Source organism: Anthonomus grandis, chromosome 6 (assembly GCF_022605725.1).
Source record: "Anthonomus grandis grandis chromosome 6, icAntGran1.3, whole genome shotgun sequence".
Classification (NCBI taxonomy): domain Eukaryota; kingdom Metazoa; phylum Arthropoda; class Insecta; order Coleoptera; family Curculionidae; genus Anthonomus; species Anthonomus grandis.
The window spans coordinates 15751974-15765415 of NC_065551.1; the positions used below are offsets into that span (position 1 = coordinate 15751974).

At 38.6% G+C, this 13442-nt stretch overlaps 1 protein-coding gene across 1 annotated transcript in view; it reads left to right on the plus strand.

Annotated features, from left to right (window-relative positions):
* LOC126737676 (acid sphingomyelinase-like phosphodiesterase 3a) overlaps positions 1-13442 on the plus strand; it is a 335578-nt gene that overhangs the window by 122499 nt on the left and 199637 nt on the right. The gene's annotated exons all lie outside the window — the stretch shown is intronic.

Here is a 13442-nt window from a genome sequence, read left to right on the forward strand (position 1 = left end):
TGCAGAACATTGAAAATACCTAAATTTAACATTTTTAATACTCTAACACCGTACGTGAATTATAAAGAAATGGATATTTAAATAATTGATCAATTCAGCTTTAATACTAAAATACACGGCGATTTACGTATTTTGGTAAAAATTTGTTCAACTGTAGTTCTTAAACGGCTTAACTGATTTTTTTTTTAATTTTTTCTACAAACACCATTCAGACATCTATACTTTTTGACTTTTAGAAAGTATTCACAAAGGGTCTTTTATTTGTGAGATACTTTGTACGTCAGGATTGAGTTTTTTTTTTATTTGCACAGGTAAGGCAGACTCTGATAACTATCACCTGTTGCTACAAATCGCAGAGTTATTGCTAATCGCTCCTTTACTTGAATAGCTTCTCTAAATTGCGTATTTTTCTTTTAAATATTTTGTGGTCTCACTTTAGTAAGCAAATGTTCAAAATCTTCCAGTGACATTGGGCAAAAATTTTCAAATGAGCCAGTAGGTTCTTTCAGAAAACCTACCATCATGTCTGGGCTACAATACCTAAAAGATAGAAAATATATAAAGTATATTAATAGTGATCGTTCAAAATATCACTTACCTTCCTCTGCTTCTGCTGAATGATGAGACCCACCACCTTCGCTTTTTACGCTTTTTATTTTTCATTAACAGATAGCCTGGTCTATCTGTTAATGAAAAATGGTCATCACCACAAATGCTGCTGCCACTTCAATTTCACTGTCAACTTCCATATTATCACTAGCACTAAAAAATACTTTTACTTGAGGTTCCCGCAAAAATTGTCATTTATCTTAAGTTACTGAGTAGTGTGTAGACGATTCTTAAACTTATACAAGTTCTTGAACAAGTACAAGTTCTTGTCAAACATCGTGTAGTGTGTAGCTGGCTTACTGTTCTCGCACTCCATGCAAGTCCACGAAGTTTTTTAAGCCTGCATAAGCCTAGCGTCAGCCTCCGAAGTATTGCCACATTCGAGGTAAAAATAGCTGCTACATCGCCCGCACTGCACCTTCAAGGCCTTGCCGACCTGTTTGCGACACGATCGGAATGTTCTATTAATCATATTGTACTTGAGGAATCTTTACACAACTTGGCAGTGCTGCTATTAGAACTGCACAAGCAATATGGTAAAGCCCACAGATGTATATATAGCTCTGCACGGAGCTGTATACATTTGTGGTAAAACCGTTGTATTTATCGAGTGCAAAGTCAAATGCCTAGATACCAGTGATACGGAATTTGTTGGTTCTTAGTACGCAATAAGCCGATAGTTCAACAGAAAGTCACCAGGCAGGTGCTCAGGCACAGTAATAATTTGGGTGAATGAAGAGGGTGAATAATAAATCTATGTACTGTTTACTTTTAGAAGAACACTTTTCAAAATAGCCCAAAAAAAAAATTTAAAAATGTTAGAAAAATATAAACAATCTATTTCTTCAGTGCAACGTTACCACTAATAATGTTTCATTTTTAAGGTACTTCCAGGCATAGAGATTTTTCAATTTTTTTTTTTTTGAAATCGAACTAACGATAGTAGATCACCAACATATCACCTTGAATTGTCGAAACAGTGGGCTGCCAAGGCAGTTGTGCATATAGGTCTCCTGATAAACCCGTCATGCTTCACCGGGATTTACCAGAGCCCAACGGCCTTAGAGAAACCGATAAGGCTCTCTGGTCTCAAGGACTTAAAGTCACTCGGTACACTGAAAGTGTTACCCAAGTATTTGAACCTGGCGCGCGTAAGTGCTGGGCACTCCCCGACTACATGGTCAACGGTTTCATCCTCCTCACAGCACCATCGGCATTCCGGGTTGTTCGCAATACCGATAGTATGGAGATGGCTTCTTAAGTGCCAGTGACCGGTTAAAAGACCTGTCAATAGCCGAATTTTGCGTATTTTTAGGCGTAGTAGATTTTTGGTGAGACAGGCAGAGGGCCCACCTATGTGCGCTTTGACCTGTCTCATACCAGGGGACTCAGTCCATCTTCGATGGGTCCACTTGTCCGGCAGACCCTTCATTGACGCGACCGCAACGCATTTGGCGATACCAACTATGGGTTCCGGCCCCATCGGCACAATCGCGGATCCCAGTCTGGCAAGAGAGTCCGCTTCCTCATTACCTGCATAGCCTGCGTGGTCAGGTATCCAGACGAGCTGGACCCTGCAGCCAACCTGTACCAGTTTTTTCAGGACTTATGCACTCTAGTACAAGCTTAGAGCTTACCTTTGCGGCCGTGATAGCCTTAATGGCAGCTCTGCTGTCCGAGCATATTGATACGACTGTATTGCGGTATCCGCAGCTTAGGATTTTCTGTCCGTATTTTAATACAGCGAATACTTCGGCCTGGAAGACAGTGGCGTGCCCCCCCAGCGAGTATGCCCTACTGGTGTGGGATCCCACCACAAAGCCCTGATCCAGCTTTGTTATTCATTCTGGAGCCATCCGTGTACCAGATGGTCCCCCTATTAAGCAATGCCGGTCTGTTGGAATGCTGCCACTCCTCTCTGCCTGCAATATGCGTCACGAATCCCTCGCAGTCCACAGTCACTGGAGCTATGCAGTCACTGCCCATCAGACGGAGAGGACATTCCTGTATGGCCGGTGACCAAATTTTTGCGTTACCGGTCTCGCCAGCACGTAGTTCGCCGAGGACGTATAGCCTGTACGCAGTCCTCATTGCCTCGAATTGCACAACGAGGTCCAGAGGCGGAAAGCTCAGCAGAGTCTCAAGCGCTCTAGTTGGCGCCGTCCGCATGGAACCCGTTATGCTGAGACATGCAAGACGTTGGACTCTGTCCAGTTGAGCACGAATTTTCGCTTTCTCCGTATATGGCCACCAAACGATGGCCCCGTATGTGAGAATAGGTCTCACAATGTGCGAGTAGATCCAGTGGAGGATCTTAGGAGACAGACCACAGGTATTGCCGAAAGCCCGCCTGCAGGCCCATAGAGCGCAGGTGGCCTTCTTCATTCTGGTGTCTGCATGATCGTGCCAGGAGAGTTTGGGATCTAACTTGATTCCCAGAAATCGAACTGTCCTGGAGTAATGCAGCTGCAACCCACCTAGAGATATAACAGGGGGCGTGCCAAAGTTACGTCTCCTCGTGAATAGTAGGAGCTCTGCTTTTTTGGGGTTAATCCTGAGACCCTCCGAGAGGCACCATATGTCCACCATACGCAGGGCTTTCATCATAGGGTCCCGCATTGAGACGGCGTCTCTCCCTGGGCAAAGGATTACCAGATCATCAGCGTAGGCCTGTGTGTATAGGTCAGCATTGTTTAAAAGATTTATTAGGCTGTCGACCACAAGGCACCATAAGGTAGGGGACAATACTCCAACATTTCGACAATCTCGTTGTTGAGCTGGGTAGATACATGACGCCTCTATCCAGCTAACCAAACAGGGTTCTGAGCCGCGGCTCTCGAGTGCTTGGCAGATTGATGCGAAAGGGGTGTTGTCGAACGCCCCTTCAATGTCTAGAAACGCACCCAGGCAGGCCTTGCCACTACCCAGAGCACCCTCCACCTTCCTCACGAGGTGGTGTAGGGCCAGGTCCGTGGATTTGTCCGCCTGATAGGCGTATTGGTGCACATGCAGTGGTTTGTTGACCAGGATACTTTCATTAAGGTACCGATCAATCAGCCTCTCCATTGCCTTCAGCATAAAGCTGGTAAGGCTGATAGGTCGGTACGATTTGGGATCTGTAAAATCGCTTTTTCCGGGTTTCGGAATGAAGACGACTTTCACTTGACGCCATAACTTTGGGACGTAGCCCTGAGCAAGGGACGTCCTGGATATTCTGACTATGTGTGAGGTTAGTACTTTTAACCCGTTTTGCAAAAGGCATGGATATAATCCATCCATGCCCGGACATTTTAAACTCTAAGCGAATCGAAGCCCGAGAACAGCTAGGAGGATCGCGAGATGAGTTGGAGTCCGGGAATTGAGTGCGCAGCATGACCTCCAGTGACTCTCGCTCATTGGTAGTAAAGCCGCCATCTGGAAGTGACAGCGACCCCAATTTAGTTCCAGGTTCCTTGGACAGTAATTTGCACGGTCGTGCTGCGGAGGGTGTGTTTTCCACGTCATCGCAGAACCGCCTCCAGCACTGTCTTTTGGAATCCCTGAGTGTCTTTTTGTATTGCCTTTGAGCTGCATGGAACGCATCGCAGTCAGTAGCAAGCTTAGTGCGCTCAGCCCTGCGAAGAAGCCGACGCGTAGTGTCACGGTGCTTTTCCGTATCTGTTCTCCCAGGCATTCTTGGCATTGGCGGGTCTCCGTCTGAGGGGACAGCTGCCCTCGAATGCCGCGACTATCGCACGAGTCAGGTTGACAGTCCCGATCTCTGTGTCGGCCGGAAGCGTGTACCTTAAGGCCTGGTTTCCTCGAACATTCGGTCGCGGAAAGCGGACAGTCCGTGGATCGCCGCGATTTGACGATTTTATGCAACCATGCATTTCAATTGGGATTGGTTTCCTCGGTTCCGCTCATCTGAACGGACGCATTCCTCTCCGCCGACCTGTGACGACTGGTCGGTTCATATCTGTCCAGTCTGATTACAGCGGAATCGCTCAGCTGCACTTAACAGTAATATTATAATAAAATATAAATATTAATAGTAATATTATAATTATAATTAGCATAATGAGTGAAAAATTTTCACCTGAAAATGATGAAGTCCTAATAGACTTGGTGAGGCAGCATCCACCATTATATAGTGTTGCCGGCAAAAGTTATAAGGATTTGGTCGTAAAAAACAACATTTGGAAAGAAATAGGTGCGAAAATGAATAAAAAGGGTAAGAATATATAATTATGTCATTTATTAAAAAAAAATATAATAATATACAGGGTTTAACATAATTTTATTCCGCTACTTTACTTTTAATAACGTGAAATAATATTTTCTTCTACGATTATTCCTCGAATTATTCCATTCTCTGCACCTTTACGTTTTGCCATGGCACTGATCCATGTGGTCCAAAAAAATAAGTTTTGAAAGTATCTCTTACCGAAGCAGCATCTGTGGATGATCTTCTTGCACATGTGGGTGCTAATGGAATTAGATTTTCTTTTGGCAATAGAGGGATGAAGTCTATATTTTCATCAGGAATTGGTATTTTTGCATTTCGTAGCAGAAATATGTAAGATACATGCCGAAATGATTAAGTCATCAGCAGCAGTAGGGTTAATAGCAATTGGAGTAAAGAATACTCTAAAATACTGACATAATATGCCGAAAGCATTTTCGGAAGTTCGCCTCCCCCGACTGAGTCTGTAATTGAACACAGCCTTTGATTGGTCATGAATAGAATCTTTTTGTGAATAAGGTTTCATTATATTAGTTGTTAACGAAAATGCGCTGTCTGCCAAAATAATGCAAGGTTGTAAAATTTCTGTTCCTGGAAGATGCATTGCAGGTGGTATGTTGAAATTACCATTATTAATATACTTTCCCATCATCGATTTTTCGAAAATACTTGCATCTTCTTCTCGCCCGTAGGAACCGACATCAATTGCGATGAACCTATATCTTGCATCTATTATAGCCAGCAATACAATAGAATGAAACTGCTTGAAGTTATAAAAAAGTGACCCTGCTGCCTTCGGACACTGTATTCGGACATGCTTTCCATCAATGGATCCGCAACAATTAGGAAAGTTCCACAATTCATTGTAATCTTGGGCATTTGCTCTCATGCGTTCTTCTAAGAGTTTTGGTATAAAAATTGGAAGCATGCGTTCCCTAATGCTGCGTAGCACTTCTCTAACAGAAACGCTAATCCAGCTGTGATGCTGGCGATATTGAAACGCTAGCGATCTGAAGGTCTCCCCTGTAGCTAGATACCTAAAAATAACAAATTAAGTATTGGTAAAAAAAATCGATGTACATTTCATATGCTTCGTGAGTAGATGTAGATGTTTGCGCTTGATTAAAAATTTACTGGTATTGATACCCTGTATATTATCCCCTATAACGTTTGTCAGCTATAGCTGTAACACGCTTTTATTTTTTAAAAGCTCTCTTCACACAGAAACGGCCATTTATATTTATAGCAACTTAAATTTTGCCAATAAAAATCGTGGTGCACTTCATTTTATCAAAAGTTTAAATGAATTTTTAGAAAAAGTGTGCCAAATAAGGTAAAAAAATATCCGCGATTATTACCAAAAGAAGAAACGCGAGGTAATAAAAGCACAAAAAACTGGTTCAGCCAGGAACACAAATGTGGAAAACTTTGGTGCCAAGTACAAACATTTAAGCTTCCTGGACAATACCTCAATCGTAGAGAGAAAGTACGTATTAAATATACATTTTTGCACAATATTTTAGGGTCGTTTATTTTCAGGTCAATTAGTAATATCAATGAAGAAAGTAACTCACAAAATCAGCAATCAGATAATATTTCCACTGAATCACAAGACGTATTGGATGAATCACAAGCAGCTGTAAGTGATATAGAGGATTCTTAAGAGATGGTTGACTCCCAAGTCTCTCCGGTTACTAAGGTCTTTCCCAATACGCAAGAATCTCACGAGAACCAACCTACAGCAGTGGAAGAATCTTTCATATCCCCAACTACTACATCCCAACGCAAAAGAAAGTCTATACCAAAAGAACGAGGTGCTGCAGTAGTGGAAGAAATTAAGAAAGGCCGAATTGAAAGAACCAAGTTGATGAAAGAGTTGCTAGACTTAAGTAATAACAAAACAAAAGAGGATGACACCGCACATTCAACGGTCTTTCGTAGTATTGCTTTAACAGTTGAACAACTTCCTCCAGACTTACAAACAACAGCAAAAATTAAGGTAATGCAAGTCATTTCTGAACTAGAGTTTCAACACCAGCAAAGAAGCATGATAAACCATGATTTCCGATCTGCTTCAACTAGTAGCCAATCAGGAACCTCAAGTGCAGCTTCCTACTTCCAAGCCTCTTCTCCCCAAAACAGTCCAATGGCCAATGTTTCCACCGAATGAATCTGGTGACCTATATCAACATTTATGAATACTTTAAATAAATTCGTATATTATTAATATAATTACTTTTTTTTATAATTTAAAAAAATTAGCTTTTTAGATAGAGAGCCTTAATACTCCTAAGTATATTATTTTACCTTTTAAGTAATTAAAATAAATAAAAAATATATAATAAGAAATTAGTAACAAAATATTCACGTTGTCGATCCAGCGCGTTAAAACAAAAACTTACCTCAATGTAATGCAAAGCTTCTCTTCAGCAGAAATAGGGCATTTGATTCTATTGATAGGTTTCTTGGAAATGTCGTCTTTAACAAAACTCAACACAAGCTCGAAAAGTTCTGTGGAAAGTCTAAAATACTCCCTAAATTTGGATTCATTTCCAAAAAGCCTTCTCTGCACGGTGATATTAAAGGCGCCTTCCGTATTGCGAAACAAAAACAACTTATCCACTGGCCTAATGGAACCTTAGAGTGTTGCTAGTACCAGCTCCTCTTTCTCTTCTTCTTCTAGCAATAACAGCGCAATCAATTTATTTGAGTTCATTTTTGTGGGTACGTATTTTTTTATTTGTTTTTGCTTTAAATACACACAGGACAGCGGGTTGCAGACACGAGGGAAATTATCATTTTCTAAATTCTAGCAAATCACCTCGGGCAGAAATCGCTATCCTCGGCGATCGACGGACTGTCCGCTTTCCGCGACCGAATGTTCGAGGAAACCAGGCCTTTACCGGCATGTCCGCAAGACCACCGACTAGTTCCTCTCGAAAGTGGTCCCAGTCAGTGCACCTTGGATTTCTGTAGGCGGGGGTATCGCACCGAGCCTGCTTCTTTAATTCAAAAAGAATGTGCCTGTGGTATATACACATATCGCCTTATAGCTCATTAAAACACTGGATTATTAGGGGAGCTGAGGAGATGTTTTTTTTTTTGCACCAAATATGCAAAATATCCAAATCTACTAACATTACAACTTTGCTGTTAATCTTATTAGATTCAGAATGATGAGGGTATGCAAAAGCCATTTAAAATAAAAAGATTAAAACATATATTTCAACCACAATTATCTTCAAAAAAAATTGCCAAATTTTTTAAACTATATAAATAAGATGTTTCAAATAGTCTCATTCGACTTACTAGGATAAATTGTAACGCACTCTAGCCCATAACAAACTAAGTTTTAATTCATTGCGAATAAAACTTTAAAATTTTAATCATAAAATTCGAAATATTTACACCTTTAATATAATGAAGTTCGCAAAATATGACCGGAAAAAACCAGTTTCGAAGTTTAACTTTTATTATTTGAGGCGAAATTAAATTTTACTGGTTTTCGTCAGCTCGTAAATTTTACGTCGGTCATTAATATTCATATAATTAGTTTAAGGTAAAAATTACTTTGCAACTTAGGAAAGTCTTTTTTAAAATATTAAATTTTTATAGGGCAATTTATCATATAACTTTAAAGTCCGAACCTTACCCTTTTTATTGTTAAGAGGTAATTAGAAATCCAACTTGACCCAAGCCAGCACTTTTACAAAAAAAAATTTTTTTACTATATCTTTCAAAGGACAATTTGCGTTTAAAAAGCCAAACCAATTTCCCAACCATAAAAATAACCTTTTGATATTGGAAGCAATGTCGAAACCTAATTCCACTTTATACGTGGGGATGACCGCATTTTAATCCATCCTAGGATCGAGGGTCGTTATCCAAAATCTGTCCTATAACCCTTCTTTTCGCATTTTCCACCCCGGGTTACGATATCTGGTCATCTCAGATTATTAGGGTCGTCAATACTTTTTAAGCAAATAACCGTATAAAATGTATTTTACTTTATATCATTTTTTTCTATATAGGTTTGCAATATGTTAGATAAGTTAACTTCTAAAGTAAAGAAGAGGTATCTACCTTTTCAGAACTTCAGGATTATATGACAATAGACTCGTAATCTCTTTATAATGAAAAGCAAAGACGAGACTTAGGAACTTAAGAATGACTATTGATTGATTTTGCGGTATTTGGATTTGCTTGGAAATAGGATATTTTTGTATTTAAATGCCTTTATGTATTTAGCCCAAGAATAAAAATTTTTTTCATATTTTCTTTTAGTTTACCAATCAATAATTAGTAAAAAAAATGGTATTTGAAGTAATAAAAGTTTTATAAGCCCTACTCAAGTCCTTTACACCCTAAAGCTTCTTGTCGAGTGGGCAACTTGAATAGATATTCAAGGTAAAAGTAAAGTTTGAGAGCTTTGAGGAAATCATTTTTAGAGAAATGTCTTGTTTTATTACTTTTAAAGCATGAAATTTACAATTTTTTCTCAAGATAATTGCAGGAATAAACTTTTGTAGTTTTTTTCGGTGAATTCCTTTTATTAACTAGATTCTATTCATACGAAATTAAAATTTTTATTTAAACTATTTAATTGCCATAATTTACCTGCTTATGGCTATTTAAAGATCTATTACGTTCTTTTTATTATTTTTCTTCATATTTAAAGCATGTATGTCGCGAAAAGGTGGTTCCTATTAAAAGACAAATTTTTTGTTGAGATTCGACGCGAATAGGGTATACTTTGGCAATAAAAATGATGAATGGCACCTTACCTTTGGAATGTCTGGATGTGAGTGTCGCAGGGATCCCTGATTTCCTCTGGAGAACTTGACTGGATTCTGCTTGTTTCAAAGCATTCACTTAGATTAGATTTTTTTAAAAACAATGTAGACTTTTGCGAAAAAGAACTTGCGAAGAACTACCTTTTGAGAATTACTTTTTTAATATGCTTGGAGAGAGAGAGAGAGGGAGACGACTGGTGGCGCTTCAATCGCAAAACTGCTAAGTCGTCTGCGCATCCAGGTGCCAACCAAGTATTGCCAATGTATAAATATAAAAATTTAACTTTAGACGCGGGAAATAATTGTTGCAGCGACATTTTCCGCCTTCCAAAACGGACGTTTTCCTTTATATTACAAAAAATTTTAAATAGTTAAAACAAAAATTGCGAAAATTAATCATTTATTTACCACTTTAACATTTCACCATTTTCTACCCAAGTAGTACAAAAAAAATTAAATAGAGAGAGAAAAAAAAATCCCACATTAACAATTTTGATACTAATTTCTAAACCTAAAACCATAAACTAAAAGTAGTATTTAAATATATGAATAAATGAAGCTAATCTATCGGCAAGGGACACAACTTTACGATGGTCCGTTTGAACAATCCGTTCTGTGTTCGCACCGTAACTACTCGTATATGGCCATCATTACCGGGATGTACTTTTACAATTCTACTAAGTAACCAATTCATTGGATTCTTGGTTTCATTTTTTATGAGAACCAAAGCATTTATTTTAATTTCACTTGGTTTTTGGACCCACTTAGAACGCTGTTGTAATGTATGCAAATACTCGTCCTTCCACCGAACCCAGAAATCCGTATTCATACGCTGAATTAGCTGCTATCTAGAGAGACGGTTCAATTTAAGAGAAGACATGTCTGGACTGGGACAAGTAGTAAGAGGTTCTAAGGTCAGAAAATGACCGGGGGTCAATGAAACCAGATCGTTGGGTTCTGAACTTTAAGGACAAAGCGGACGAGAATTTAAAAGCGATTCGATTTGTATAAGCAAAGTATTTAACTCCTCATAGGTTAAGATTTGATCTCCAACAACACGGAACAAATGATACTTGTTGATACAGATTTTACTGCAGCTTCACTCAGTCCATTAAAATGAGGTGCAGCGGGGGGATTGAAATGCCAAGTGATTTTTAATTGCTCAGATGCTTGTTTGGACGAGTCATGCAATTGGATATTAGCACCAATAAAATTGGTACCGCAATCGCTGCAGATATCGGAGCAATGACCACGTCTAGCGACAAAACGCTGAAAAGCCGCTATAAAAGCCTCAGAAGACATGTCGGATACTAACTCAATGTGTACTGCTTTTACAGCACAGCAGACAAAAAAGGCAAATATAGACCTTGGATAACTTGGAACCACGATATCTTCCTTCCTAAAGATACGTTAATGGGACCTGCAAAGTCTAACGTGACATGCAAAAAACACTTCAATTGTGAAATACGAAAATAGGGTAGATCTCCCATATAGGGGGTATACGATTTTGGTTTAAGGCGAAAGCAGCGAATGCATTTTGATAAAACAGACTGGATGGCCCTGCGAGGTGAAAGTATCCAATACTGTTGACGAAGTAAATACAAAATAGTATTAAATCCAGGGTGAAAATGTTCGTTATGAATATTTTCAATTAAAAGGTCAGTAAGTCGATGAGTACGGGAAAGTAGAAGAGGATACTTTGTCTCGAATGGGATATTGGCATGACGTAAACGTCCGCCCACCCGAGATAACCTTTTTGGTCTAAAAAAGGGGCAAGTTTGCGATATGGCTTTAGTAAAAGTTTATTGTCGTATATATTCGATATTAATTGATCGAAAGAAGACTCCTGACATCTTTTTACTAAAGTAAGCAGAGCGTCTTCCATTTTGTCAGATGATAGTTTAGAGGCACAAATTCGAATCGATTTATTGCGACAATTGAAAATAAATCGGTTGCAATAGCCTATTATACGCTGAATTTGAAGTAAATTTAATTTGTTTTCTAGAAGTACGTCTAAAATGTTGGCTTCGATTACAACTGAGAGAACAAGGGATTTTTCCTCGAAAGACATCTGTTGGGTAATATCAAGAGACTTGGCAAAATTTGAATTTAATTTCCAGTTCGATTTGGGTAGTTTAAGCCATGTGGGACCACTAAACCACAATGGATGATTAACTTAATTATTTGGCGTTAAGCCTCTACTTGCGCAATCTACAGGATTGTCATCTGATGAAACGTGAAACCACGAAACATTAGGGATATTTTCTTGAATATGGCTTACGCGATTGGCGACAAAAGTCTTCCAACGATGAGGAGAACTCGAAACCCAGGCGAGGACTATGGCGTAATCGGTATATGCAAAAATAGCATTTATCGAAATTAAAGATGAGTTAGTTCTTATTATGAAAGCGAGAAGATCTGATAGAAGACTAGCTCCTAAAAGCTCCAATCGAGGTAGGCTTTGTGAGTTAAGAGGTGCGACTCGCGATTTTCCAGTTATTAGGAATGTTTCAATTTTATTATTACATAACTCGGTGCATAGATATGTAGCAGCGGTATATCCCGCTTCGGAGGCATCAGAAAATCCATGAATTTCACAGCATACACTATTTTGAGCGAAAATCTGTCTGGGCAAGACAATGTTTGATATAGCAGGTAACTCTAGCTTAAATCGCATCCAAGAAATGATGATACGAGAATCAGGGATATCATCCCACCCTGAATTAGACAATACATCATTTACATCATTTTCAAAATCGTTAGAAAATGGACTGTATTCTTTCTTTTCTCTATTGACTTCTTTCTTAATTAAAATATTTATGCATCCTAATATTACGCGAACCGCAACCGAACGATATAGTTTTAGGTTCAAAAAATATAAACATCGCGCCGTCAACGTCTTAGCCGTGTTAGGCTTTATTCTTTATTATTTATAAAAATTTCAAATTACCAAAAATAGATTTTCAAGGTGATGGGTCAAATACTGTTCACCTGTGTAAAGACGGTCAGATGGTCGATTTTTTAATATATATAGCGAAAATTAAACGGCTTACACGTTTTTAAATACGATGAGAGCCGACGGACACGAATGATTTAAAAAATGGCTGTTACGGTGGAATATGAAAAGTCAAATGGATTAATCAGGAATTATTACATGAATATTTCAATTTTTATGCAAATGAAAATCCGCAAGAAGGATTAGAAAATGTCGCGAAAAGGTGATTCCTATTAAAAGACAAAGTTTTTGTTGAGATTCGACGCGAAAAGGGTATACTTTGGCAATAGAAATGATGAATGGCACCTTACCTTTGGAATTTCTAGATGTGAGTGTCGCAGGGATCCCTGATTTCCTCTGGAGAACTTGACTGGATTCTGCTTATTTCAAAGCATTCACTTAGATTAGATTTTCTTAAAAACTATGTAGACTTTTGCGAAAAAAAACTTGCAAAGAACTACCTTTTGAGAATTACTATTTTAATATGCTTGGAGAGAGAGAGAGAGGGAGACGACTGGTGGCGCTTCAATCGCAAGACTGCTAAGTCGTCTGCGCATCCAGGTGTCAACCAAGTATTGCCAATGTATAAATATAAAAATGTAACTTTAACGCGGGAAATAATTGTTGCAGCGACAATGTATAAACATTAAATGTGTAATATTTAAAGATCAGTAAACACCAAATAAAAACAATACGGAATCTTTTATTAGAGAATATGTTTCGTGCATAACTTATTATAATATATTATATTTATTCAGCAATCGTGCTACTTATATCACAGAGAATAAAAATTATTAAAATACATATACATAAAACACTT